Here is a 17,017-nt window from a genome sequence, read left to right on the forward strand (position 1 = left end):
CCTTGCCCATGGCAAAGGGGATGGAACTGGATGATCTTGAAGGTCCCTTCCAACCCAAACCATCCTATGACTCTATGAATTTAAGATGGTATTTCACATCTGACTTCAGATATTCTAAGATATCTATCCTTCCAGACCTCCCCCTTCTCTAGCAAACCATAGATTCAGACTCTTGACATTTTCTTTTCAGAGATGCCTCAGCATTGTTGTGCCTATTTCACAGATGGGAGACTACAGACAATAAGGCACAATTTGTGAAAGATCCAAGAACATGTTAGTGGCAGGGGAAGGAACAGGACTCAGCTTCCCTAAAAATGCCACCAGCCCTTGCTAAAACAACCACTCCATTCTGTAAGAAACAGTCCTGGGCCCAGCTGCTAACCTGCAGCACAGAGGAAGCAACATTACCTTCACAGCTCATTCTACACACTCACATGCAGTTTGCAATTTCTCCACAGAATCTGTGCAGCTTTCCTGTCTGAGATGTAAGTGAAGGACTTTACAGGAGATTAAGGATTATTTGCAGGCTCTGGCTATTTTGGGATAGGTGTCCTGTCGGTTTGTCAAACATCAGCCCTGCTCCTACAGCATTCAGGCAAATAGAGTTTCCCTGCCAACACATGACAGCACTGATCTTCAGCTACAAGAGTAAGTGTAGTGTCTGCCATCACAGGACATCTGCCAGGGTCTGACTCCGTTCTCTTGCTGTCTTTGATTTCAGAGAGTTCCTTCCTGACCTATCTTCCCTGTTTCATTTTGTCTGTTAAGCTTTACCCATTCCTTAGCTACTGCTTATTTCTGTGCCTCCTTCCTTTCCCTCACAGCACTGAAATTCCCTTGAATCTTTTTGAAGCTTCATTCCCTCAGCAGACATTTCAGACACTTTTGGACAGCAGGAAGGAGATGCTGCAAAGCTTTCTGTCTTATAAGATATTAAAGCTTTACTTCTTTAATCTTTCATTTGCATCAGTCAGTTAACAGTGACCTGTGCCACTGAATAAAGGGTTTCTCCTGCTATCTGCTGGGTGCACAGCACCCTCTTGTGCCATGCATGACAGCAGTCAGTCCAGCACCACTCTGCTCTCTTCCCAAATTAGCAAGTTTTACCTTACTCCTATAGTTTACCTAGACTCTGACTTTCACTTCTTCCTTTTCCAGTGGCCTGTTAAAGAAACTCCAATCTTTCCATGCAAGAAAATCAAAGATGTAACCCAGGTGGTGATCTGCTGTGCTATTTTTAGAGGCAGACAGTAAGACAGAACATAAGCACAAGAGCAGGCAGGCTTTGGATTAAAACAACAAAGATCTGGCTTTCAATTCCTTTAATTTTCTGTTCAGGATACTACTAAGTGAGACTTCTAAAATAAACCAGGGAATGACAAGTCACAGTGGTCCTGGATCTGTAGTGAGTGTGCCTGCAGATGTAGTTAATGGCAAGCAGTAGGAAACTAGTAGGAAAACCATTCACTTCCTTGCCTAGTGAAGAAATTGCTTTGTGGGAAAATGACACAGGTCGAGGCCCCATCCCTGGGGGTGTTTAAGCCCAGGCTGGATGAGGCTCTGGCCAGGCTGATCTAGTGTGGGGTGTCCCTGCCCATGGCAGGGGGGTTGGAACTAGATGATCCTTGTGGTCCCTTCCAACCCTGAATGATACTATGATACTGTTTCCCTTCAAAACTTCCAGCCCTTAGAGGTAATAATTTGAGTAATGGAAGAAAAAAGAGCAATTAGAGTACAGACACACGTGAAGGACTCAGGTCTCAGCCAGCAAATCCTTACTTACAAGAGAGGGAAACTGAAAGCTGTCTGTCCTCATTGAACAGTTAATTGAGCAGATTTTTCCACGGGGGACGTTATTCTTGCAGGCTCATGCTTCACTGAGTTAAGGTCCATGTCATGTTTGAGGCTGCTGTACCAGGTGCACATGACTGCAAAGGCTTTTCCTCCTCATTAAGATACATTAGCAATGTGTCATGGGAACCAGCGTGCAGACCTGAATGACTAACAGTATGTTAATTAACCAAACATTGAAATCAAGAGCTAAAGTTCTCTGAACAAAAGTCCCTTTTTTCATTCAGATATTTTGGCTTCTAGTATTTAATATCTTTTTTACATTTCTTTTGAGAAAAATCTTCCCCTGCTATGCCCAGGCATGTGTTTAGGAACGCAGCCAAGAGGCACCTTTGGACAGCTTTCCAGCTGATCTTAGACCTAAGGACTGAAAAAGCAAAAGAGAAAGAGGGTATATTCATTTGTCTTACAGCCTATGAGACGCTCAAAACTGTGAACTGAAGCTTGTGTTACACCTGCCCGGTCCCAGTCCCTCACTGCTGCTGTCACTGCTGCTGCCATGCCACTGCGAGGGAAATTACATCAAAATTAATCAATCTGGCAGCAGCAATGATTGAATTTGAAAACTTCAGACCCTGCAGTTCAGCAGCCAAATGAGACCAGCCTAAACCCATCAAAAGACTTCCATCATCTGCCCTAGACAATGTGGCTTACACAGACATGTGGACGCCAATTCATTGCAGGACATTTACAATCCCTAAAAGCACTCACAGGAGAAGGAAGAGTGACAATGATATTTACTTTCCCCCCTCAGGAATGAATTTGTACCCAGCCACCCCAGAGCAGTCAGCCTCTCGCCCCCTACATAGTTTTTATATTGGCCCAGAATTACCACAGCTTTAAAACAAATTAAAGGCAACAAGATGTGGAAGCTCCAAACTGTTGAACAGAGATGTGCTCCTGCTACTCCTGGATGTGAAGTCACAAGTAAAGCTGGTCTCAGGTTTCTTCTCAAACCCTGTTTCATCTGCTCAGATTCACCAAGGGGGCTGTTGAGATTTGAAAAGCTTTAGGCAGACCAGACATCTGAGATGCTTTAGAAGCCCTAAGTTTATAAACAAAAGTATATATAATAACAGGGTTTGTAGAGGAAGATTTATGAGGCAGTGACTTTCAAGTAGCAGTTGGGAGTTGAATATGACTTTCATATCTGAAACTTGCTTCAACCTGCATTTAAATTTCAAGCAGTGAAGCTAAACAGAGAAGGAAACCTGAGCAAATTCACAAAGCCCCAAGAAACCACAAAGCTCTGATGTAAAGCTAAGTACATTGGTATTTTAAACTCAAGATTATCATTATAAACATGGCATATCTGCTTCAAAATACAGCAAATCAGTAACTCCCAGCAGCTGATTTCCTCCAGATCACACACTCCACGCTTGTTTTTCCTAGCTCATCTGTAGCAAACAACTACAGTATCACAGAATTGTTTTGATTGGAAAAGACCTCTAAGATCACTAAGTCCAACCACCAACCTAAGACCACCACGGCCATTAAAGCATGCCCCAAAGTGCCATGGCCATACCTCTCTTGAACACCTCCAGGCATGGGGACTCCACCACCTCCCTGGGCAGCCTGTTTCAATGCCTGACTACCCTTTCAGGGAAGAAATTTTTCCTAACCAAATTTTTTCTAACCTAATAAATTTTTCCTGCCAACCAACAATTTTAGGCCATTTCCTCCTATCCTCTCACCTGGTACTAGAGAGAAGAGACCAACCAACCCCCACCTCCCTCCAACCTCCTTTCAGGGAGCTGTAGACAGCAATGAGGTCTCCCCTCAGCCTCCTCTTCTCCAGACTAAACAATTCCAGTTCCCTCAGCTACCGATCACTTTATCAAAGCATTCCCAGGCTGAACACAGCACTGTGCAATCTGGCTGAGCAGAGGGTAAAGCATGACAAATGGTGAATGTTCTGGTGGGAAGGAGGCAAGTTTGTCTTTCCTGTAAGGAAGGAAACCCAGAAATGATTCTATCTGGGAGGCAAAGCTGCATTCTCTCCGAGAGAGGACATAGGTTTTAATTTGTGCTAATTTAATTTGCCACCTTGAAAACCCTCTGGAGTGTTTTCTTTGTTCTAATGAACTGCAAAGTGATTCACAGCAATTAAACCTGTTGACAGCTGATGTTTATAAACCCACCACACATACATTGAGTATAAACCCCCTCCAGATCATTAGGTCAGAGCAAACAAACAAAGCCCCAACACACACAAAACCTCAGTCAATAACCAACCAAACCCAAACCACTCCAACAAAAAAAACCCCAAACCCAAACAAACCCCAAACCAATGTGACCTCAGAGCTGCCTTCCAATACAGGAAGGGATTCAACAGGAAGGCTGGAGAGGGACTTTTAAAGTAAAGGCTGAAATGCCTCTATGCCTTACTGTGCAAAAATGCTTGCAGGATGACAAAACCTCATTACTGTTATCAGTCTCTTGGTGTCACTGAAGCTTCCACAGCACTGTTCATGGGAGATGATCCTGGTCATTCACTTGCCTTCACTCTAAAGTGATCTTTCCACCCTCTCACAAGTTTTCTCTGCTATACAGCAGCATAGTGTCCCTTAGGGAAGGCAGCATGTTTTGACTTGATGCCTTCTGACATCTCACTCGCCTTGCTAATAAGATGGGTGAAATGTCAGGCGAAATTATATCAGTGAGTGCAGCAATCCCCACGAGGAGATGTCTGCAGCCTTGTACTGCCTCTGGATCTGCTTTTCAAAAGCACATTGGTAACCAATGGCAATGATTACAATGACTAGCTTTCATAATTGCTTCAGAATTTGCTTACTGATAACACAACAGGGGTACTTCTCTGGCTGTCAATGATCACAGAATGACAGGAGTTGGAAGGGACCTCTGGAGACCATCTAGTGCAATCCTTCTGCCAGAGCAGGATCACCCAGAGCAGCTTGCACAGGATGGCATCCAGGTGGGCTTTGAATGACTCCAGAGATGGAGGCTCCACCACCTCTCTGGGCAGCCTCCTCTGGTGCCCCACCACCCTCAAATTAAAGATGTTTCTCCTCATGTTTAGATCGAACTTCCTATGTTTAAGTTACCTCTTGTCCTGTCACTGGGCACCACTGAAAAAAGATTGGCCCCATCCTCCTGACACCCACCCCTGAAGTATTTATGCCTATTGAGAAGATCCCCTAACTGTCCTCTCCTTTCCAGGCTAAAAAGCCCCAAGTCCCTCAGTCTTTCTTCCCAAGAGAGACGTTCCAGTCCCCTACATCATCTCTGCAGCCCTTTGCTGTACCCTCTCAAGCAGTTCCCTGTACTTCTTGAACTGGAAAGCTAGGAGGAGAAGGATCTCTCTGGAGACCCCCACCTCTAGAACAGAGTTAAATTCCCCTCCCCATCACACAGCAGGCAGGCAGACAACCTCCAGAACACTATTTAAGTCACACTTTGGATGGTGCATTGGTAAACATCAGCACAGCTGCTCTTTAACACAACTTCTTTCAGCCTACCTGCTGATACTGCTCTGCCACATAGTTTTACATAGTAGAACTTCAGCAGGTCCCTCAGTATTTGGAGGTGGAGGTCTACACACTTGTTTGCACAGTTCTAGCACCCAGGAGATGTCCATGCTATAGTTGTCTCAGGAGTGCTGTAGCACAAAGGTAACTCACTGCCCTTTGTCAGGAGGCTTATCTGGTTTGTGCATATAATTAGAATAGAATAGACCAGGTTGGAAGAGACCTTCAAGATCATCGAGTCCAACCCATCAACCAATCCAACCCACCTAAACAACTAAACCATGGCACCAAGCACCCCATCAAGTCTCTTCCTGAACACCTCCAATGATGGTGACTCCACCACCTCCCCGGGCAACCCATTCCAATGGGCAATCACTCTCTCTGTATAGAACTTCTTCCTAACATCCAACCTAAACCTCCCCTGGCACAGCCTGAGACTGTGTCCTCCTGTTCTGGTACTGGCTGCCTGGGAGAAGAGACCTTAATGTTTGGATGAACTTCTTAATACATCTACCATTTGGGGGCTGCCTCATTTCAGAGGTATTAGAGCTGAGAAACATCACCAACAATAGATAAAATGCAGACTTTCTTCCCTGAGGAATGCTGATGGAGCTCATGGCCATTAGGGCTGGCAGCATGCAGAGTGCACTTCTCAGCCATCACAAGCTCTGGGATGGTTCTACATGTTTTACCTTTTCTTTAGTAATATGAAAAAAAAACCCACAGAAACAGAGTTAAGTGAAGTCTCTTAAGCCTCAAATTTGAAGGGAATTCAGAAGAAAAAGTAAGTTTGCTTCAGGCTCTTGGAAATTTGTCAGGAAGTGAATGGCACCGAAGATGGATGAGGTAAAAGCAGGGTTCATGTGCTCACACGTGGCATGTGCTCTGCTCTCCATTTGCTCAGGCTGTGCTGTGAGCAAAAAGATATTTTGGGGACCATGAAATGGCTGCAGATTCAAAACAGAGAAGCAAGAAAGATCCAACAAAACCCTTTCAACAAAGAACCAACACTAAAAAAGGAATTTTAACTGCTGGTTTCTATTTTTCTTTAAGAAAGTGCTTGCATTTTTAAAGCAGGGATTTAATTTGTTCATTCTCACCAAGGTCTCTATGATATCACCTTCTGAGCTTTCCAAAAAGTCCTCTCTCATAACTTCTGGTCTTATCTAAGCATATAATAAAAGGCTTCAATTTATTCCTTGCCACAGATACTTAGACAAATGATTTAGTTCCTTCTGCTGAAGCTAGGCAAATATTTGCTGAAATGAAGGGAAAGCAGGAAGCTGGACTTAATCAAGAAGGTTTTATTTGTTTTAAGGAAGATGGCTTGAAGTTAGTAGGTGCTTCAGTAATCCCATGAATTCAAAGCTAGCCCAGACAGTACCAGACCAGTGACAAAGCATTTGTGTGACTGTCATGGACACAGGCATGGAATAGCTGTCAGGGCACCAACATGGCATCTGGGAAGTCCTCCTTAAGAGCCACCCACCAAGAAACATCTTGGGATTATTTGGAGTTACTAATAATGACAGATTTTGATGGTGGTGGGAGAGGCACTTAGTTTAAAATGACTTTATCTATTGCTATTGTTTGGTCCCTCTAATGGACCATGCTCAGGCTTGGGACAAGGTTTAATGGCCATGGTGATGTAAGGTCACAGAACAGCTTAGGTTGGACGGGACCTTAGAGATCATCTACTCCAACCTCCCCACCATGGGCAAGGACTCCTTTTAACTAGATTTGGTTGCTCCCCATCCAACCTGGCCTTGAACAACCCCAGGGCGGAAGCATCCACAACTGCCCTGGGCAACCTATTCTAGATCCTCACCACCCTTGTACTGAAGAACTTCTTCCCAAGATCCAGTCTAAACTTACTCTCCTTCAGCTTCAAACCATTCCCTCTTGTCCTATTGCTAGTCACGTAGATGAGAAGTTCCTCTCCAGCCTTCCTTTGGTTCCCATCAAGTATTGGAAGGCAGCTTTAAGGTCCCCCCCTGAGTCTTCTCCAGGCTGAACACCCCCAGCTCCCTCAGTCTATCCTCTTAGCAGAGGTGTTCCAGCCCTTGGATCACCTTTGTGGCCCTCTGGACTTGCTCCAACAGGTCAGTGGTTGGACTCAATGATCTTAGAGGTCTTTTCCATCCAAACCTCTTCTATGATCCTGTGATAACCCCCAGCATTTTACTTTTAGTCACATTTGCAGCATAAGACCTCAGGGCCTCAGTTTCCTTTTTTTTAAAGAGGGAAGGCACAAAACTGCTCTATGGCTTAGAGGTTGTAGAAGCTGTAAGATATATATAGTAGTGTCCTCCCTACTCTAGTCATGAGGTCTGTGGTGACAGGTTGGACTTGATGCTCTTTGAGGTCTCTTCCAACCTTAGGAATACTGAATGATACTGAATGATATATGGACCTAAATCCCTTGTTTTAGAAGTAATCTCCTTTGCTGTGCAGGATGCTGCCTTATCAGTAGTGCCTGCAGGCAATTAAACTCCCTAATATTCTTTGTATTGTACTCAGTGTACAGCTGCCTACGCCTACAAGCCATGAATCACAGGCCTCTAATTCAGCTTCCTGCAGGGAAACCAAGAAGATATTAACATTCCAATACAGGAAACCCCCTCTTAATTCACTACTTATACTTCAAGAAATAATTTACAGAATAGAGACAGTGTAGGCACTGGAGGGAGAATCTTCAGTATTTATTTCCACTCCTGCTGTAATGTGCAACCTTGGGGAAGTCACTGCAGAGCCTCAGTTTCCCCACTGTTTCATATGGAAATGACTAGAGGAAGCAAGAGGAGGGAGCTTTAAAGTTAGATGATATTCACCTCAAAAGCTTTCAGCATTTCCACTTTAAAAGGCAGGAGCTTTTAAATATTTATATGCTAACAATACAATAGTGCCTTGAAGTGAAGACAGATGTAGATGGCTTGGGGCTATTAAAGTGGTGAGCAGGCCTCCAAGAGAGCAGCTACCTCATTCTTCATGTCCTAGAAGTATTTGATGCAAGATAGGTCTTGCAAATACAGAGCAAAGCATTAAACATTTATTTCCTGATTTAAAGCATGAATTAGCTTACCCCTTAGATAGGTAAATCCTGCACTGAAGTGCCTGCCTTTCCCTTGAGTCATGACTGACAAGCTGCCATCACAAAAAGTGATCTCATGCAGTGCTTTGAGTGATGCAAAGATAAAGCTCATCTTTATGAATTCCAGTTTCATTTCATTCCCCTAGGTTCACCTTTTACAGACTGGGACTCCACCTCTCTACACATTCTCAAGTCATCATTTCATTTTATCCAGGCAGAAATGATTCACAGTGTAGTTCAGAGAATACTCAAGCCCTGAACTGCTTTAACTATGACGAAATTTAGATAGATTTTTATGGTGTCCTCTGCTCTTGTTTGCCTTGCTCTGATACTTACTCACTTTATTTTTCAGGAAAACAATCCAATATTATAAATATTTGTGATGCCATTCCACTAGTCTAGCATTGCTCCTAGACAAAGCAGTAGCAGCTGAGCCCCTTTATTAAATTCCATGGTATATTAGTTCATTTCAAGGGACGACAGGACATGATTCAGCTACATGTCAGTGTAATAATGTGTGAATGAATCCAGACCTTCCAGAATAGCTGAAACTGCCATGATCCCTGTCCCTGGTTTCATTTCATTGGGCAGTGACTGGCTGGAAAGCAGCCCTGAGGAGAGAGACTTGGGGGTGCTGGTGGACAAAAAGCTCAACAGGAGCTCTCAGTGTGCACTTGCAGCCCGCAAAGCCAATCAGATCCTGGGCTGCATCAGGAGAAGTGTGGCTAGCAGGTCGAGGGAGGTGATCCTCCCCCTCTGCTCAGCCCTGGTGAGACCCCACCTGGAGTACTGTGTCCAGTTCTGGAGTCCCTATTACAAGAGGGATGTGGAGGTGCTGGAACGTGTCCAGAGAAGGGCCACAAGGATGATCAGAGGGCTGGAGCTGCTCTGCTGTGAGGACAGACTGAAGGAGTTGGGGCTGTTCAGTCTGCAGAAGAGAAGGCTCCGAGGTGACCTCATTGTGGCCTTCCAGTATCTGAAGGGGGCCTACAGGAAGGCTGGGGAAGGACTTCTCAGGATCTCAGGTAGTGATAGGACTAGGGGGAATGGAATGAAGCTGGAGGTGGGGAGATTCAGGCTAGATGTGAGGAGGAGGTTCATCACCATGAGAGTGGTGAGACCCTGGAATGTGTTGTCCAGGGAGGTGGTCGAGGCCCCGTCCCTGGAGGTGTTTAAGAGCAGGCTGGATGAGGCTGTGGCCAGGCTGATCTAGTGTGGGGTGTCCCTGCCCATGGCAGGGGGGTTGGAACTAGATGATCCTTGTGGTCCCTTCCAACCCTGAATGAAACTATGAAACTATTTTTATTTAAGGTATGCCTTGCCCCTCAATAACATTCTTCAGATTGCTGTTATGTGTGGAATTTGGTTGCAGATCAGAAGATGAGCTGTGCTCACCATATTTCAAGGCAACCCTGGGTGTCTGCTGTTGAAAGATCACTATGCCCTTTTAAGGTCACCAAACCCTTCACTGATGCATGTATTTTCATATCCATTTGGACATGTAGTCAGGGTGGAAAAAAAACATTCTGCTGCTTGAAGATGTGGCCAAAAAAACGCAGCTCCAAAATCTGACTTGTCTGGAGCACTTTTCTCTGCTCAGCTTTCTAGCTGGGAGTAAAGAGGTGGTGGAACCCAGCCCTGCAGGGAGTTAATTTTGAACACAATACCTGTGAACATCTCACTCCCTCTGCTGGCTGCAGATTACTCTGTAGATGCTCTCTGTTCACTTCAGTTATTTCCAGATGAATCCCAGTTACATGAAATGTGTCACAGAGTCAGAAAAGGCCACTGGAGAACATCACTCTGCACTTACTCCTTCCCCACATTCCCAAGTATCCACCCCCACCATCAGCCTGCTTTTCTGTCCCCATCTGCCCTCCCTCCACTTCAAACAACTATTTTGTCCACCAGCTTTTGCTCCTCTTTGCATTTCTTTCAAGGAACAGTTTGCTTATTCTTGGGAACATGCTTTGTACACAGAAAGAAAAAGAAACCACATTCTTTTGGATGTGGTTCCTCCCAAAAAATCAGAGTTAGAATGGAAATCTTCTGATGGAACCTCCCAGGGGTTAGCACCTCTAATTTATTCATCCACATGCACTTCAATTCTTCCAAAAGACACACAGGCTTATCCCAAGAGACAATTACTCCCCTGCAGGAAATCTGGCTGCACCCACACTGTGTGTGTGCCCTGATCTGGCCATCTCCTTGGGCAACTCCTGCCCCATGCTGACAGGCCAGAGAGCTGCTGGCCTGGCTGCTAGGACACAGCATGGCTTCAAAAGGCACAGGGACTCTGCTGGGGTCTGCTCAGACTCCAAGCAGGATTCCAGCATTTCCTGGTGCATTTTCAGCACCAATGTGTATTAGAAAAATTAGGGCATGTAAATTCCTAATGACAGGCATTTGCTTTAGCTGGATCAAGTCACTATAAAAGCAGTGCAAATGTTTAAAAGCATTAAGAAACTCCTAGCACCATCCTGTAATAAATGGGAATGAGCACACAGTGAGGGTGTTTTTCCCCCTTCATTGCTGTGTTGCTTTCCTTATATAGCTGTTCCAGTCAAAAGAACACTTCTGACCTAAGAAAACCTATGCCAACCTTATAATTTTTTGTTAAACACACGGTGGTCATCCACAGGTTTAAAAGTAGTAGAGAGTGGGCATGCCATATTTAACTCTGAGTCACTCCATTGTGTGTCACGTAGAGACAACGTAGAGAGGGCAGTTGTGCCCTCAGGAGCATGCCCACTCTTACTCCATTTGTAACTTGCTGCATTCCATGAAATTGATGTTTCCAGGACTGTCCCCCTAGAGAACATCAGAGGGCTGGAGCACTTCTCCTACAAGGACAGGCTGGGAGAGCTGGGGTTGTTCAGCCTGGAGAAGATAAGGCTCTGGGGAGACCTTAGAGCTAGATTTCGGTATCTGAAGGAGACCTACAGGAAAGCTGGGGAGGGCCTGTTCAGAAGGGCCTGTGGTGACAGGATGAGGAGCAGTGGTTTGAAACTGGAGCAGGGCAGATTCAGGCTGGACATCAGAAGGAAGTTCTGCACAATTTGAAGCCCACTACGCAGACCTGAGCACGTGTGTGCGCACACACAGATGGCCTCTCTCTATTATACACACACATTAAAAGGCCACATAAATGTCTCATCTCTCAAAAGATGATTATCCAAATTACCCCTCTACTGGCCCACAAAGTCCCACAAGCTGTCAGAGACTGCAGCATGGTGACAGATTTGAATTTCCTGGCTTCTGCCTGACTTATTACAGAGTGCTCCATGAATGTGCAGCTCCTCATGCTGCTGGAAACCTTCTTTCCCCAGAAACATCTCCACTACAAGTGAAGTCTTAGCTTACACCCCCAGCACACAGAAGGTAAATCCATATTTTCCCTTCCTACTCTTTCACTAAAGAAACACTCAGAAAAATGAAAATGAAGCCTTCAATTTGATGATGCCCTTTGCAAATCTGTAACTAAAAGGATACTGTCTCTTTCTGGTGCCAAATTTCCTGTTTCTATACCCTGGAGGCAGCTGTGGGCCCTGCAAGATTTGGTCAGAAGCATGAAAACTGTTTTCTGCAAGCTTTATTCATTTTCAAGCCGTTTCCTGTTTTCCCTTTGCAGCCATCCCCACCCCTTTTGGCAGGTACTGAACTACAAAAACACTGGGTTCAGCCTGAGGAAATGTTCTATAAGCTGCATGAGGAGGAGACCCAGCCTGAGAGCTACCATTTTTCATTACCTGCTTTCAACAAGTCAACTTTGCTTCCCTGTGAGGTAATCTTTCAGCAAATCTCGCTGTACAGAACTGCCCACCTCCCATTCTGAACCCTTTACAGAAAAGACCTAGTCTTAGAAAACATAAGAAGAGAGTGACCACAAAAGTCTGCTGGAAGTGGAGAAGTAGAAAGTAAATCCTACTCCTGGGTTGCATCTCTCATAACTGATTGTTTAGGCAGCTTCCTTCAATATGCATGCCAAAAGTGTACAAAGCCTCTGCCCAGCCTGAGCCACTGGAGCCTTGGTTTGCAGAAGGGACAGGCATGCAGGGACCCAGACACTCCACAGGAGCTCTGCATGCTTGGCACTCCTGGACAGCAGTCCTAGAAGACACAAGTGTCACCAAAAGGGTGTGAAAAACAAAACAATCAATTGTCAATTCTAGTAATACAGCCCCAAAAGGTTTATGCATGTAGTAACTCCTTGTGGCTCAGAGATAGCTGGAATGAAAAGGGGAATCATCATTTTGTGGTCACCTGAGATGAAATAGCAATAACAGATTCAGCTACACCTGGAGCTCTGTAACTGGAGTCCCTTCTCTCCAGCCCATTTACCCCAGGAGCTGCATCAGCATTGTCCTGAGTTCATTTTCATTGTCATTGTCACAGTCTGCCCTACATAGTATTCCCTACTTTCTGGATCATAGGAATGTTCACTTGCAGAGAAGGCAAATCCAGAGCTAGGTTCCTGCAGTGCAAAGGTACACAGATAAATTATTTCATTCATCAAAGGGATGCAATCAATCCCAGGATAAACTGCCAAGCAAATTGCCAATTCTAAGGCCCAACCAACAGCAGAGATCATCACACAGCCTTACCTTCAGGCAGACTGACCAAGCCTACTACTGCAAGCAACCATAGTCATGCATGGACACAGAAATCAAACTGCTTGCACTTATTCCCTCCACAACATCCACCCTAGCAGCAGAGCTGGACAGAGTCAGAGGCAAAGCTGCTCTTGCTCACACTGGAGTTGCTGTCTACAGGCCTGGTTCAAAGCCCATTAATGACAATGGGGAGTCTTCCCCTGACTGTGGTACTCCTGGGTTTACATGGCAGCACTGACTGCTTCAGGGGAGAACACCATCCCACACGGCTGCTGCCACTGAGGCATAACACTTGGCAGGACAGAGTCACTGCTTCCTACTCCCACAGCTACATTTCATTCTTTGCTCTCACTGAACTGGAGACAGCCTCAGCATCTCAGAAGGCTCTGCAAACAACTGGTATGGTCAGGCAGAGAGAACAAATTATGAAATGAAAACAAGGGGGGCTGCTTGTACTCCAGACCCTTTCCACCTCCTCCCTTAAACCACTGACTGAAAACACAGAGCTGTCTGGGGGAAAAAAAAAGGAAAAAGAAAGGAAAACTAAAAAAAAAGACAAGAGTGTGACCCATGCAGTCATATCCTGGCAATTTGTGGGAACTGTCATAACATGCCCAGGACAACAAAGACCAAATTACATCTCTGCCTAGACCTAAATCTCCTTTCATTGCAGCATCTGAGCGCACGTGCCCGGCCCCCACCAAGCAAAGACACAGACTTCCATACAGCTTGGTGCTTACCTTTGGTTTTGAGACAAACAGAGCAGATCATTAAGTGCTGCTTTAAATGCAGATGGGTTGTTAAACCAGGAAGCATGGAATAACTCCTTTCTTTTCACAAACCCCGTTGGCTTAACAGAATCATGATACAATGAGCTATAGTTCCAATAAAAACCCCTTAATTTGGTGCAGCTCAGAGGAAAACTGCTCCCTCATCTCTCTCTTTCTGGCTCCATACCCTCTCCCAAAGGGTACATTGGCTTTTCTGAAAGAATTTTGTTGATGGTTTAAATCACAGGGCTCAGCAATGGCTCCCAGCGTTAATCTCCTGACTCAGCAACAAGAGGTCCTCACTAGAAGGCAAGTTCCTGTCAGGGTTGTCCTCAAGGAACAATTTCATCCCCAGATGACAATTAGTAAGACAATCCTGGCTTTTTCACTAACGTGCTTTGCATCTGCAGGCAAATTTCTTTCTCTTTGTTGTACTTTGAGAGCATGACAGAAGCTGATTTTATTCGAGGCTTTATGGTTTAATAAGTTTAACTGAAGGAATTCTTCTTTGAGGAGCAGGCTGGTGTAGGAGACACTACTCCTTATGGGGAAGAACAATAAAAATGTTAAAGAGTGTAGAAGTAGCCACTGGAACTTGGACACCTCCAGATCCCAGGAGCTCAAGAACTTTAGTTCCATAGCTGGAACACAGAGTTCTTAAAGGAAGAAGTTATTTCAGTGAGTAGATTTTACTTCTTTAGAAAAGCTTCTTCCTAAACCCAGGAAGAATTTGCTCATATAAATCATCATAAAAATGAAAGGTCCTCAGAGTATCTTTGAAGCAAATCCAGGGAAATCCTAAAAATACCTTCTTTGTGCTCCTGAGGAGAATTTGGTAACATTAAAAAGCTACTGTTTGTTCCAATTTGTCTTCCATGGTGTGCTAGATACACTAAAACACATGCAGGAATCCAGGTGTGCCATCCTGATAAGGTAAAAGTGTGGTTTGATCTTTCAAAGGAAGCTTTACTAAACCTGAGACACTCCCCTAGCAAATTTCAGTGTCCTGTAAGCAAGCAAGCATTCACAGATTTGGAGCAAGGTTATCAAGGCAGAATTAATCCCAGATTCAGGCTGCTCAGCCTGCAGAAGAGGAGGCTCCAGGGAGACATGATGGGGGACTACAAGGAGGCTGCAGAGGGACTGTTTCCAAAGACCTGCAGTGCTAGGATGAGGGGCAATGGTTTCAAATCAATGCAGAGGAGATTTAGACTGGATGTTAGGAACAAGTTCTGCACCACGAGGGCAGTGGAACACTGCCACAGGTTGCTCAGGGAGGTGGTTCAAGCCTCATCCCTGGAGATACTCAATGTCAGGCTCAACAAGGCTCTGGGCAACCTGATCTAGTGGAGGATGTCCCTGCTGACTGCAAAGGGGCTGGAGCTCTGACCTCTGGAGCTCCCTTCCAACCCAAACCATTCTATAATTCTATGATTTGAAGATTCAAGACATGCTGAAAGTTAGCCCAGAAAATACTTCTTTCACTGTTTTTCTGAAGACAATTAAGCCAATCCTGCCTCTGGTTTCTTTGCATTGACTGTTTTCATTCTACTCAGTGATCTTCAGTGCAAAGAGCACAATTACAGCCCCGCAATTTATTCCTATAGCTAACAAATCCCTTTGGCACCCATCACCTTCAGAAGTAAAGAAATGCCCTGTGGAGGATGCTGCATTTCCTACCTGCAGCCCTCTTTACAGCACTGTATCACTGCTCACCTTCAGACTTGTTTGCTCCTTTATAGCACAAAGTGTTGTGGGGTGCTAATGACAGCTCTGAGTCAATTCACTGAGCAAAACAACCTAGTAAAGCTTCAGTGGGGTTTTTTTGTTTGGGTCTTTGTTGTTTTGTCTCCCCCAGGTCTGCCCCACACATCTGCAGAGGTTACCTCCTCCACAACTGTCAGCAGAAAGGAATCTGTTTCTGCTGCCCTGCTTCAGAGCCTGCTGGTTCAAGGTACAGGCACTGGGGGAGAAGTTCACCTATGTCCTCCACTCAGCTCTGTGGCACACTGGATTAGTTAGTTCACATGTGAGCATTCATTAAAATTCACCACATTCCTAAAGAGATGTAAACCAGTAGATTATTACTCACCCAAGACAAGGGAGGATTCAGAAAAGGATTCATATAAATCATTGCTCCACAAGTTCTGCTTCAGCCTCAGTTCCTAACAACCATTACTTAGTCAGAAAAAGTTTCTCTGTGACAGGTGTTTTTAGAGTGCTAATCTAATCTAGTCTTGCATACACACCATGCAATGCTGATGCACATTATCATAGAATCATAGAATGGCTTGGACTGGAAAGGACCTTAGAGATCATCTACTCCAAGCCCACTGCCATAGCCAGGGATGCCTCTCAAGCAGACTCAGCTGCTCAAAGCCTCATCCAGCCTGGCCTTGAAACACCCCCAGGGAGGAGGAATCCACAACCTCTCTGGGCAACGTGTTCCAGAGTCTCATCACCCTTGTACTAAAGAACTTCCTAAGCTCCAGCCTAACCCAACTCTCCCTCAGCTTCAAACCACTCCCCTTTGTCCTGTCTGTAGATACCCTTATGAAAAGTCCTCTGCAGCCTTCCTGTAGGATCCCTTTAGGTATTGGAAGGCAGCTCTAAGGTCCCCCTGGAGTCTCCTCCAGGCTGAACATTCCCAGTTCCCTCAGCCTATCCTCATAGCAGAGGTGTTCCAGCCCTTGGATCACCTTTGTGGCCCACAAGACTAAAGCAGCTATTTATACATCCATTGCCCAGCTGTGCTACTAATGGTTACATATGAGAAGGAAAAATCCTCTACCCCTGTAGGGTGATAATAGCACACCCAGGCCAGCAAGCCTGCGGGCAGAGACAGACGCTGGAGCACAGCTAGGATGTCACTTGAGGACAGAAGAGAGAGACAGACATGCAGAGAAACTCAGACAGTATTTACTGCAGAATTAAATAACCTGCCCTGGAACTATTTCAGTATCCCTAAATGCACATTTACCACCACACTTAGGCAGATAAACATGGGGGCTCGCTTGGAAATGAAAACCACATTAGTTCACTGCTGTAAATAACAGGAAAAATGTCCTTAGTTGTTCCTTAAATATTTTTAAAGGACAGTCTGCAGAAGGGAGAGAACTCCCTAAACACCTCACTGCCTAAACTCCCTTTTCCCCTTTGCTAAATAAAAGTCTGAAAGCCACAACAGCCCTTGTAACTTTAAAC

General features: G+C 45.1%; 1 protein-coding gene across 1 annotated transcript in view; it reads right to left on the reverse strand.

The window, feature by feature from the left end:
• Window positions 1-17,017, reverse strand: part of LRRC38 (leucine rich repeat containing 38) — a 67,154-nt gene that overhangs the window by 14,564 nt on the left and 35,573 nt on the right. The window lies entirely within an intron of this gene.

Source organism: Melanerpes formicivorus, unplaced genomic scaffold, assembly GCF_026170545.1.
Source record: "Melanerpes formicivorus ecotype bairdi unplaced genomic scaffold, bMelFor1.0.p_v2 SCAF_39, whole genome shotgun sequence".
In the NCBI taxonomy this organism is placed as follows: Eukaryota; Metazoa; Chordata; class Aves; order Piciformes; family Picidae; genus Melanerpes; species Melanerpes formicivorus.